Consider the following 9,215-nt stretch of genomic DNA (forward strand, 5'->3'; position numbering starts at 1 on the left):
GACCTGACAGCATTTCCTAAACTGACCTGTGGGTACCCTCCACGCCTAAGTAAAATATGCTTAAGCAGAGCCAACAGAAATGGACCAAACGCCCCGCTCCATAATCGCTGTGCCATTGTCAATTCCTTCTCAATTGTGGCATTTCTCCAGGGGTACATGGAATTCGTGCATTAAACCTCTGAAATCATGCTGATTGGGGGACGATGACTGCACTTCTTAATTTTCCCTCCTTTTCTACCCACGAATTGGCCTGTGGAAGGCCACAGTATTGCCAGTGGCTTCAGGAAAGGCCATCTTTTAGTGACCTCTCTGATCAATCTGTCGACCTTTAAGCTACCATAGCCATCCGAAATACCGGGGGTGCGCTTACAGAGACTTCAAAGAAGGGGACCCGATAATTTCAAAATGGAGCGGTGTGGAGCTGGCGCTGGGTGGGGAGTCATAAAGCACTGCCTTGTCTCCTCTACCAACTACCTCTTTGCTCACAACAGCCCAGTTAGGGTAATACTCAGGGAGAAAGGGAAAGAGAGAGAGAGAGAGGGAGGGGTGGAGGGAGGGAAGAGAGAGAGAGAGAAAAACGGTATTACTGGTAATCCATTGGTCCGAGGAAGAGCTGATGATGCACTACAGTATAACAGATTGTACTGTTCCCTGTTGAAAAACACGAGGAGACCGGATGTGGCGCTGTCGACAGGTAACGACTGGAAATTAGTCGGATAACTTTAAACCCCCCTCAAGCAATCATAGAGAAACTCCTTTCGCCTCTTTCTCTCCTTTTCCTCAATTCATTGAGAAGGAAGTTTATAAATCTCAAGTTAATAAGTACTCGCATAAGCTCAGGGACTATGGGTCCTTTATTATATTCACATCTTTTTATTTAGATTGGGACATCATGTAGAGGCCAAGTAGCTGTGGTTCAACAAGGATACAGCGGTGATACAAGACAAATATTAGAGCACTTGAGTTGTACCCAGTCTTGATTAAAGCTGAAAATATATTCTGAATACTAATAACCCTGTCAAAATATCTGTTATAGCTAAGATTTAAAACACAGATGAATACACTGCAATGATATTCCCCTTTCAAATATCGTTTGCCTAATAGCGTGTTTTTTCGGAGCCTGGCTGTCCAGGGCATTAATCAATTGTGTGCTGAAAAACATGTAGCACTTAAACCTGACAATACAACATTAATTGATTAAGGGCCTCTAACACTATGGTACAATGTGCTCTACTTTTTCCAGAAATTAGCCAAGCATTGATTGCAACCTTTTTTTGTTTAAACGAATTCTTAACCTTTTACGATAGCTGATATGGAATCTGCTTTAGAGCATACCATTTTGTGGGAAAATCTTTTATTTGCATGTCAACAGAGGGTTACAAAATGAAGTACATATCCAATCCAGACACGATTTTCTAAATGTACCTAAATATGTTTCCCAGGCGGTTAAGCCGGTTTCAAATCGCTCTTGAAAGCAGACCTGTGCCATTAAAATCATCAATGTAGCTGTATTGTTTCACTTCTATTCAATGATTTCTCACACTGCTCATATTCAACAGTTATGAGCTACTAGAAAGTGTAGGCTTTAGCAGCGCCAGTGTCAACAGCACGTAAGACTTATTGATTCCGAGCAGGTCCTTCTTGGGCTTTGGGTTGTGAACTAGACAGTGGCTATCATCACTGTGGGGAAGTCTTTAGTGGATCAATCGGGAGCTTCGCTGCTTGTATCGTGTTTGTAACTGATAAGACAACACTCAGAGGAACTGATAATGATTAGCTGAAGACAAACACAACAAAGTAGCCATGTAGTATGGAAGACAATAAGATTGTCCTTTGTTTTACACGACTGGAGTAACCATATACATTTGACTTACCTGTTTCCTAATTATCGAATCCAATTTTATACTATTGGTATGCTCGTGACAAAGCAGTTACAATCACCAACAAGAACCTAAAGAGCTGCGAAACCACAGTGCAGCTGTTTTTCTTGTGAACTGCGGGTGACAAGCGACCTAGGACAGTGGCCATGTCGCTGTGTCACTTAACACCTCATAGATCATTGCAGTTTCATCCACTGCCATAATGGTACCACGCCGTGAGCCACCATACTGATCCGGCCACCAGTTGAAAAGGGAGGCATCGAAGAATAATTCAGCATCCTTGACCTAAGCATGTTGACAGAACATACCTGGAGTATAGACCCCCGCTAGACACAACAGGTAACGATTTCTTCAAATGAGCGCTGCAGACCCCACACGCTTTGGAATGAAAGAACAACTTTATTGTTGGCTAAAAAAAAGATGTGCGGTGCCCATGACAATATAGAATGAAGTCAATAAGGGAGAGATGCTCCAGAGGGCAGATACCTCTTTTGCGTTGCCATGTGGAAGCGCTAACTGATTGTCATGGGAAGCCATACACACCTAAACGGGTCAGACTAAAAATGTGCCCGCTGGGAGTTATCGCTTCCGTCAGCGCTGCCAAAACACAATACCAACCACTAATGAGCGCGTAAAATTCCCGCCGTCTGATTTGTTTTCAAATTACACGTAATCCAATACCACACCCAATGCGGTATCCTCGTCTTTAGAAGGCTCCCCTAGTTTATTGTCGTTGCGCCATGATAGGGACATTACCCAAATACGCTAATAATACACGCGCTCGTTACAGATACACTACGCCGCACCGGGGGTTTTGCTCATCCCTGCCTACCACGTTTCAACTGGCTGCAGCGTACTCCGCCGGTGCGGAGGACACGGTAACCCCGTGAAACTCAGAATCTCGCTGCATTACGCTCTCCGCTTAGCAGACCGCTCGAAGCCTAATTGCACGGGAAGCGACAAACTACTAGTCTCCCCTCCCTTTTCCTCCTCTCTCTCCCCACCTTTGGCAACAGTAGAGACCCGCTGAGAGCACAGAGACGTGATCCATCACACAGCTAATAAACTCATATGTGGAACAAAGAGCGGTTGTATCTGCAACGACATTCAATAATGCGTTGACGGGAACAACACTGTTCGATACATACAATCCGGGTTTTTCTCCATGGCCTTCATGCAAACGTGAGGGAAACACCAGTCTTTCTGTACACCCAACTTTCCTCCAACAACGGGCTTCGAATCTTCCCTTTTTTAGGTAAGGGCAATTGTTCAAAACTACACTGCATAACCCATTCCCATCCATTGCTTTCCTCCTACAGAGCCGCCCAGCCTTTGAAAGCCACTTTACAAGCTGCTACTCCCGGTTTCTAACCCAAATAACAACAAAATGATTCTTACTCAATCACCCACTTATTAATCCCGTGCACGAACTGCATTTTCCCTACAAACACAATTCAACAAAGTAATAAAACACGAACCCTAATGCACTTTTCAACAAAACCAGTCTTCAACCATTTTGACCCAACAAGAGGAGTGCACACATGAACACCAGAATACAAAAGTTCATCAGTAAAAGGTCAACACCTCCTCTCGAACATCGTGAATCATTTCTCAAAGCAACCCAACCGTACACACCGCCTTCTGTGAGCAAAACCAGACACTCAACACGAAAGCAGCGGCTAAGAATAGAGGAAAGGTAAATCCCCAAGTAATAATACTGATCACATGAATACTAATCCTGCGGGCAAGGCAAAGACCCGGTTACACACCAGAGCTCATCAAAGGCTCAGGGTCGCTGGTCGCCTGAGACCGTCAAAGCTGTGATCCACTCCTCTAAAGGTCTGACCTGAGCAATGCAAGCACCTACCTAAGTGCCAACCGCTAACTCTGGCTATCAATCTTCTATCCGACATCTATACGGCCTACCCCGAGCCTCAGGCAAAGCTATCATATAGGCCACTCCGTACCAACCGCACTGCCTGTCTTCATACCATTGCAGTGGAGATTTATTGTAATTAGAAGATCCTTTACAAAGCTAGGGATCCAGCGTTTCTTTCAAAAGGATCTCTGTGCGATCCCATGGCCGAACACCCTTTTGATCCCGACCTGTTCGAACCCTAAAGGCCGTTAAGCTTCCTTTGCAAATGAGTTTGACATGATGCGCCACTTCCTAATTGGCCAATTTGCCAGTGCCTTTTTCTTGGGTCCTGCTGGTTTAACAGGTGTATGTTTTCCTTCCCACTCTCCAATCTCCTGCACCACATCAGTGAGCTCACGTCTTTTTGGAGTGAGTCTTCTTTACCGCACTATACTCCGATCTATAAAACCCGAAGTCTACAGGATCATATGCATAGAAAGGTTGATGATGGTCAAAACATGGATGAAAACACAATCTTGTAAATGTATAACCCACATTGAGAATTTTCCATAGCTTGAACCTATGTGTCTTGTGTCATTCCATTGTGGAACACGTTTCTCTTTGTTCTTTCAGTCTACCTCCCACTGTGTGTTAGCCTGATAATGCTGAAGGCTACGTAGCTCTTAAACCCATCAGAGACATTGGAAGAGAGGACTGGCGGTGTCGAGTCCTACCCTGCAGCATGTGGTTTGTAAGTTTCTGCCCCTCCCCAGCTCCATCTTTTTCCCAATCAGATTAGTTTGTCTAATAGTGAGAGGAAAGGTTGTGGCCAGTGGGCCTGCAGGCTCAGAGGAACAGGTGGCCAAGTACTGAAATGGTTTCTTTGCATTGATCTGCAAAAGCAATGTGGTGGTCTGCATCCCTATGAGTGTAAGATGTATACCGTATCTACAGCCCAAATGTTCGTTTTAAACAAATCTATCTTGGTTTTGTAATTGCAAAACATGTAAGTAGTGTTATATATTTGCCAACTGTTATTCTGTTTTATAATTTGCCCTGTTCACTTAAAGTGGACCTATCATGCTATATTTGAATAATATAGTGTAGGACCATACCTATATAAGGCATATTTATACTTTTTATTTTTCAAAATACCAAACAGATCATGCATTTTAGCCATTCCTCATTTCGCTAAATTTAACACTGTCTTTTCATGGGCTGATTCTGTGAGGACAGCACCATCTACAGGCCTGGCATATGTACTACAGCGTCTCCAGCGCTTTCGAAAGGGCAATGTCCGTGGCTGTCTCCTCCTGATTGGTGGAGTTGGCCCAATAGCCGTAGCGCCACTTCTGTGACGTCACAGAAATGTTCAAATCTGGATCAGTCATCAGATCCGTTGCAGCCCCTTTTTAAGAGATTTGGGTATGGAGGAAAATAGAGAGGGTTGTGTTTTCTGACACTTGGTGAGTTCCCTGGAACACAGGGGACACATATTCATGTATAAAAGATGTACAAAAGTGCATTTTGCATGATAGGTCACCTTTAAGTCATGCCTTATGTTTCATGCGTCCATTTGCTAACATTGTCATACACAGTCAAGCGTTCAGAGGAACACACAAGCAGGACCTTGGCATGACAGCACTGACGGTCACTGTTTACATTGCTTCATCAAAGCATATCTAAGATGCTACTTTATTTGCTTGAGAGGCAGAGAGAGAGAGAAAGGGAATACATGCATAATCCATCACAGGGTTATTTACTGTGTGTGTGTGTGTGTGTGTGTGTGTGTGTGTGTGTGTGTGTGTGTGTGTGTGTGTGTGTGTGTGTGTGTGTGTGTGTGTGTGTGTGTGTGTGTGTGTGTGTCTGCGTGAGAGAGACAGAGCCTGTATGTACTCTTACATAAACCCTCAGTGACATGCCAGGCAGCAACAGAAACTTAGCCAGCGCACTGCTGCTTCCAAGCCTTCAGGATCTGTCAGACAGAACACACACACATATACACGCATACACACACTCAATCCCCTCTGCACAGTGAAATGCATTATTAATTATCCTCATGTTATTCTCAGATGGGTGTCTCCTGTGATATTTGTGCAAGTTTGAAGTAATTTATCCCTGAGAATAATTTCATCGAAATCCTCTATAATTATTCTTATTAAAATTCAAAAATCATCACATTTACAAATATCCCTGGACCTGAACTACGAGGCAATGCCAAGTAACATTTGTGAGGGAGGCGATTTCAGCTAAAACAAGGTGTTCAGTTAGGGTTAGGAGTCCAATCGATCAGGCAGGGGGAGAGTGTGTCGGATGTTGCATTGTATTTTTATGTCACTGCCAACAATGGTGCATTTTGTTCACAAAGTGGGCTGAAAGTGGCAGGCATCTGTCTCTGACTACTGCTGCCTAATAAGAATGCGTTAATACAATTGTGACCTTTGTTTAAGGTCAAGGTCTGTAAGATTGCTTTTGCCTTGAGGGATGAGCCTTTGATTCAGTGGGACAATAGACTTTCAAGAAGACGGTTGACTTGATTGAACATAAACCTTGCATCATGAGTGTAAGAAGTCCTGTATGTGTTGGAGCAGATATTGAAGCGTGGTAATCCTCTTCTGTTTGACACCACATGAAAACCGTACAGTAGATTAACCAAGAGGATATTCAACCTGCTTTGAATGGCTGACTAGATATCACTGCTGCTGTTTGTCCTGAATGGCTGTATTTGGATTTCCTAGACTGCACACAATCATTCAGCCTGTGATTTAATTGGTATTGGAAGCAGACCTGTCCCTGAAGATGGTTTATCTGTGGTTACAAAACACCCATCTGGCATCAGGAGTGTAAATGACGACACAACAGCAGATGGCACCATTGAGTGGAGGGGATGGTGAGGAGAATAGTTATTGGCATTGAGGGATGAAGAGGATAGCCAGTATGGACTGGCTGCAATAAATGGTACTTAAATAGCAATTTTCCTATTAATAACCCAGTCCAGTAACTTTGTGTTATGGTGATAACGATATCATTCAAATAGCACAAAAAAGACAATGCCTGGCGCATTTCACCAGTGCCTTTTTGGATGCCAACTCTGATCTAAATCAGAAACAGAAAGGTAGCCAAGCAGGGCAGGAAGCAGAGCATGCCTCACTGCTGGCTGCCAGGTCTGGCAGGTAGACCAGAGGGCTACCCTCTGCCATGTGACGAAGCTGAAAGCGAGGCAGAATAATAGAGAAAGAAGGTAGGACTTGCTCCCTTTATCTTCTTTTGCCAGTGGTGTGTCCAGAATGGCTGGTCTCTAAAGTGCTTGGCAAGATAAATCCACAGCAGCACACTTCTAAGCCACCTTTTAAAAAGCTTATAATCGGCCTGCAAGCTTCTCGTGCTCACAGCACCAGAGGAGGAAGGGAGGAGGAAGAGAGGAGGAAGAGAGAGGCAAGGGAAGCGAGGGGATAACCAGAGAATACCACACAACCTCTTTCCCGTTTTCTTTAAATGTCCACAGTATGGTTCATTATTCATGATGTATCTCCTTCTACGTGACTCATCAAAGCTCCCTAAGCATCAATTCATCCTTCATGGCTGCTCAATCATGTCTGACATCCTTCATGTGTGCATGTGTATGAAATAACTCTGTCTGAGCGCGCATGCAATCATTCACATGCTTGTACTCCCTACTGCCGGAGTCCCTACTGTTTTTTTTAACCAATTGGTTAGGTTAAGGAAAAGACTGTGGTTTGGGTTAAAATACATACATTTGAATTACTTGGGTGGGGTTAGGCCAAAAAACTACTTAGTTAGGTTAAGGATAATATTGTGGTTCAAACATAGACTTTTTCTTTCACACATGACGTGAACAGCAGTGTTCTGGGTTAAAGACTTTGGTTTCTTTAACCGGGACAAAGCTATACTTTTGCAAAACAAGCCTTTGGCTGTCATCCCTCTAATGGTTTCTCTTCCCTAGCTGTCCTGCTTTCCTGTTTTGAGAAAAGTTATAATCTTTCAGGCAGTAAAGTCAAGTTATGCTAATCGGACAGCTGGGTCAGTGAGGACAAATGACAAAACTGCGAAGAACAAAACGTCAGAACAAAAGCTGTCTGCCACGACTTTTAGGAATGACTAATAGGAGACAATTATGTGGTCTATTGTGACCTCAAGACTGTTAATAGTGTGCTCATCTACAGATAGCAGTGTCTGGTTCCCGAATTTTTCAGAAAGTGTCAAAACTGTTTTATGCATGAGAATAGAAGTGGAAAAGCAAAAGAGACACTAAAGTATGTAGCGGGAATTAATACTTAACTTTACTTAGCATTTATTTAAAATTGAGGCAGGATCAGGGGGGCAGAAGCACAGAAACCCAATATTCAAAATAAAAGGGGACCCAATGTTAAACCCTGAGGATCACCTGCATACATTGTTTTGTTTGTGTACAGATTAAACAAACACATTCAAACAGGTGCTGAGAGATGTTTTTAAATAAGCTAAACGTCCCTGGCTATATGTTCATATTTAGCATATAGAGATGGTAACATTAGAAATAAAAAGACATTGAGTTGTTGGATGAAATCTGAAGGATTATTTTAATTATTTGAAGTATTAAAGTAACGTGTTATGGCAGGAAAGTTAAATCTGGTATATTCATTTTAATGTCACATAATCGTGGCTTGATATTGAGTAAGAACATGTTTTTATGAACCACACAGCTTTCGGTCTTCCTATAACACGTAATGCCGTGAGACTACTGAAGGATTATTTTAATTATTTGAAGTATTAAAGTAACGTGTTATGGCAGGAAAGTTAAATCTGGTATATTCATTTTAATGTCACCTTATATATATATTCATGTGTGTTCAATTTGAAGGGACAAAGTATATTTTCCCTCCCCAATATATTGAGGTGAAGTCTTTGTGTTTAGAGAAGGATGGGAGCAGGGGACATCCTAATTTGGGGATAGCTCCAAAACTCTGGAATGTTTCCCTCATAAAAGAAGAGGGTGCGTTACACATGTACACAAGGAAGCTGGAAATATACAATGTGAAACCTTTTATTTGAAGTAAAGATGTGAACAATAGCTCAAACAAATGGAAAGGCAGCAGGACAAATGAGTGTGTTCTCTATATTGGGCCTTTGTGAAGTTTGACTATTTGAAAAGCATCTCTAATACTGCTTAAGAGCATAGGTAATGTGTTCCTCGTTATTATTGATATGAAAGTAATTTACATGTATTACGTATATTTAGCCAACTATAACAACTATATCTTAAAACATACTTTTAACTTGTGTGTGGTAACCTGAGGGGGGAAGATGGACTCAGGGACAAAGGGCCATAAAGGGGATGTGTGTGTGCTGGCTGCAAGATGTGAAATAAGATCAGGATCGTACCGGACACCAAAAGGTGTCTGGTTTTCGTCAAACTAAAAGAGACTTTTGGTTTCCGGGTTTCTTCTGCTGTATCACACTGATTGGAGTTTGACGAA

The sequence above is a fragment of the Notothenia coriiceps genome, unplaced genomic scaffold (genome assembly GCF_000735185.1).
Source record: "Notothenia coriiceps isolate Sejong01 unplaced genomic scaffold, NC01 NC01_scaffold00012900, whole genome shotgun sequence".
Taxonomy (NCBI): Eukaryota; Metazoa; Chordata; class Actinopteri; order Perciformes; family Nototheniidae; genus Notothenia; species Notothenia coriiceps.